Genomic DNA, 4,759 nt, shown 5'->3' on the forward strand with positions numbered 1-4,759 from the left:
ATGGAGGCAGTCAATCAATATGGATTGATCCGAAATTTGATTCAAATCCAATATAACATCTACGGGTACATAAGATATGTATTGAATCAATTCTTTTTAATGAATAGATCCGATCGCAACTTCGAATATGGAATTCAAAAGGATCAAATAGGAAATGATAATCTAAATCATAGAACTCTAATGAAATATACAATCAACCAACATTTATTGAATTTGAAACAAAGTCATAAGAAATGGTTCGATCCTCTTATTTTTGTTTCTCGAACCAAGAGATCCATGAATTGGGATCCTAATTCATATAGATACAAATGATCTAATGGGAGCAATAATTTCCAGAACATTTGGAACATTTCATTTATGAGAAGAAGAGTCGTTTTCTTCTTTTAAGTGGTGTTCGATCGATTATGTATTAATCAATATTCAATTGATTGGTTTGAGGTTATCGATAAAAAAAAAAATTTCTAAGTCACTTCCTTTTTTTTTTTTTCCAAGTTACTTTTTTTTTTGTCCAAGTTTCTTTTCTTTTTGTCTAACTCACGTCCTTTTTTCTTTGTGAGTTTTGGGAATATCCCCATTTATAGGTCCGAGATCCATATCTATGAGTTGAAAGGTCCAAATGATCAATTGAGCAATCAACTATTAGAACCAATAGGTCTTCAAATCGTTCATTTGAAAAAATGAAAACCCTTTTTATTGGATGATCATGATACTTCCCAAAAATCAAATTTTTTTATCAATGGAGGAACAATATCACCATTTTTGTTCAATAAGATACCAAAGTGGATGATTGACTCATTCCATACTAGAAATAATCGCAGGAAATCTTTTGATAACACAGATTCCTCTTTCTCAATGATATCCTATGATCAAGACAATTAGTTGAATCCCGTGAAACTATTTTATAGAAGTTCATTGATATCTTCTTTTTATAAAGCAAATCGACTTTGATTCTTGAATAATCTACATCATTTATGCTTCTATTGTAACAAAAGATTCCCCTTTACTTGGAAAAGGCTCACATGTCAATTTCAATTCAAACATGGGTTTGATTCACACTCCATGTTCTGAGAAATATTTACCATCTGAAAAAAGGAAAAAACAGAGTCTTTGTCTAAGATCGCCATAAAACTTTGATTCTTGAATAATCTTCTTTTGTTTGAAGAAATGATTTATCGAAATAATGAACCACCATTGATATCGACATGGCTAAGATCGCCAAATGTTTGAGAATTTTTTTATTCAATCCTTTTCCTTTTTCTTGTTGCAGGATATCTCATTCGTACACATCTTTTTGTTTCCCGAGCCTATAGTGAGTTGCAGACAGAGTTCAAAGAGGTCAAATCTTTGATGATTCCATCATACATGATTGAGTTACGAAAAATTCTGGATAGGTATCCTACATCTGAACTGAATTCTTTCTAGTTAAAGAATCTATTTCTAGTTGCTCTGGAACAATTAAGAGATTTGCTAGAAGAAATACGGGGTTCTGCTTCTGGTGGCAACATTTTATGGGGTTGTGGTCCTGCTTACGGGGTCAAATCAATACGTTATAAGAAGAAATTTTTTACTCTTTAATATAGTAGGGGATTTCACTTGGAAAATAAAATGTTTCATACTAAGAGATTCGAGTCCGTAACCATGGGTTCCAATGTACGAGATCTTGTAGCACTTACCAATGAGGCCCTATCGATTAGTATTACACAGAAGAAATCAATTATAGACACTAATATAATTAGATCTGCTCTTCACAGACAAAATTCAGATTTGGGATCTTAGGTGGGATCGGTTCAGGATCATGGGATCCTTTTCTATCAGATAGAAAAGGTTGTTGCACAAAATGTATTTCTAAGTAATTGCCCCATAAATCCTATATCTATCTATATGAATAAGAAATCATGTAATGAAGGGGATTCTTATTTGTACAAATGGTACTTCGAACTTTGAACGAGCATGAATAAATGAACAATACTTCTTTATCTTTTGAGTTGTTCTGCCAAATCGATTGCTCAAGATCTTTGGTCTCTACCCGGACCCGATGAAAAAAATAGGATCACTTATTATGGACTTGTTGAGAATGATTCTAATCTACTTCATTGCCTATTAGAAGTAGAAGGCCCTCTAGTAGGATCCTCACGGACAAAAAAAGATTGCAATCAGTTTGATAATGATTAAGTGACATTGCTTCTTCAGCTCAAATTAAAGAGTCCCTTAGATATGATGCAAAATGGATCTTGTTCTATCCTTTATCAGAGATTTCTCTATGAAAAATATGAATCGAAGTTTGAAGGAGGGGAAGTAGAAGGAATCCTCGACCCACAACAGATAAAGGAGGATTTATTCAATCACATAGTTTGGGCTCTTAGAATATGGAGCCCTTGGGGCTTTCTATTTGATTGCATCAAAAGGCCCAATTCATTAGGATTTCCCTATTGGGCCAAGTCATTTCAAGGTAAGCGAATCATTTATGATTAAGAGGATGAGCTTCAAGAGAGTGATTCAAAGTTGTTGCGTAGTGGAACCATGCAGTACCAGATACGAGATAGATATTCCAAAGAACAAGGCGTTTTTCGAATAAGCCAATTCATTTGGGACCCTACAGATCCACTCTTTTTCATATTCAAAGACCAACCCTTTGTCGCTGTGTTTTCACATCGAGTATTCTTTGCAGATGAAGAGATGTCAAAAGGCCTTCTTACTTCCCAAAAAGATCCTCCTACATCTATCTATAAATGTTGGTTCATCAAGAATACGCAAGAAAAGTACTTCGAATTGTTGATTCGTCGCCAGAGATTGCTTAGAACCAAGAGTTCATTATCTAATGGATTTTTCCGTTCTAATACTCTATTCGAGAGTTATCAATATTTATCAAATCTGTTCCTATCTAACGGAAGGCTATTGGATCAAATAACAAAGGCATTGTTGAGAAAAAGATGGCTTTTCCCGCATGAAATGAAAATTGGATTCATATAATAGGAGAAAGGTTTCCCATTCCTTAGCTTGAAAGATATGTGGCCATGAAATAGGGATTAAGTGGAACAGAATTGACTGGGCGGTATAGTCGTGGAAACACCTCCTTCTTTCATATTTTGAACACGGAACAATATGTTACTACTAAAACATGGAAGAATTGAAATCTTAGATCAAAACACTATGTATGGATGGTATGAACAACCTAAACAAGAATTCTTGAATAGCGAGCAACCAGAGGGATTCCTCACTACATCAAAAAATTTCCATTAATGAAAGATGTAAATCCATTGGAAAAATAAAAAATACATATGTCGGATGAAATGGTGGTTGTTGTTATCTACTCCAATAACGAATCATTGGTTTAATTGAATAAGTAAATAAAATAAATATAACCTTCTCTTCATCTCAGGTCGATGGATCTTCTCAATTGGAAGATCCCTTATATGGATAATATACACATTCCAGTTGACCGGGCCTAATTCTAGTTCTTTTATTCCGAAGCAAATATATCCATAGGACGGTTCGTCCTAGTCAGATATTCACAACCAAGAAGTACTGGATTCTCTTTCGAATAGGCTTTGAAAGGACAAAGAGAAGGAAGACTTGAATGCCAACATACACCTATTATTGAATTAACCCAACCCGATAGTACCCATTTTATTTTGGGAACATAACATCCAGTGCCAAAGTCACTGAATGGGTAAGTCGTTAATCCCTAAAACGGACTATGTACTGTACTTTATATGATGGGTTGTAGGCGGGCATTTTCTAGAGGTTTCTATTGTATCAATCTACCCTTGTGTAATTCCTGTTGAAGACATAGACTCGGGGGTGGTTCCATGGTGGACGATTTCAAAGCAGACTCCCCATTCATTATTTATTAGATAGAGAAGGTCACCAAGATTTCGTGATCCGCAGCCCAACTTATTCCAATTCAATAAGAGATCTCGGATCGAATCGATATTGATATACTGATTCAATCCGAGATCTCTTATTGAATTGTTCATTCAATGAGCATTCTCAATATTATGCCCTGAAGAGGACTTGAACCTCCATGCTCTTTAGCACAAGATTTTGAGTCTCGTGTGTCTACCATTTCACCACCAAGGCATCTTGAAAGTGAATCGTATTCGATGAATATGATATATATCTAGTGTGATGTATGGAATATATGACAAAGGTGGAGTGTTGGAGTATTTCTATTGATCGATCATGTCATATAGGCCCGAGTTAGACATCCAATTGCTTCAATATGAATTATCCGGAAGATGCCTTATCTATATTATATATATAAAAAAAAGGACAATCAAACCTATTTCTCGATTCAATAGAAGCTAAAAGGGGTGAATAGAATAGGGAATAGGGTCCTAAATAAAGAGAAATATATATATATATATATGTAAAAAACAGGTATGATTACGCTTATTCCTAATCCTAAATGGAATGTAGCTACGGGGGGATCCATATGTAAACATAGTCTTTATTTAGATACGCTCGAATGATGTTTTCTCATAATGAGAATATATATAAGCCTATCCTGGTCTGGTCTGGTATGAAATGAATTTATAATCATGGAATTGACTCGATTATAGATTATAAGTTCATAACCCTAGCTCATTCCCATTTTGGGCGGAACAAATCTACTAATTCTTTGATTCCAGTTAGTAAGAGGGATCTTAAACTAAGGAATAGATTCTAGAAGCTAAAAAAGGGTATCTTGAGCAATTTCAATAATCGGGCTCATTGATATTCCCGGTATAGTAGATGCTATCAAACATATAATCATACT

This window comes from Populus alba, chromosome 1 (genome assembly GCF_005239225.2).
Source record: "Populus alba chromosome 1, ASM523922v2, whole genome shotgun sequence".
Taxonomy (NCBI): Eukaryota; Viridiplantae; Streptophyta; class Magnoliopsida; order Malpighiales; family Salicaceae; genus Populus; species Populus alba.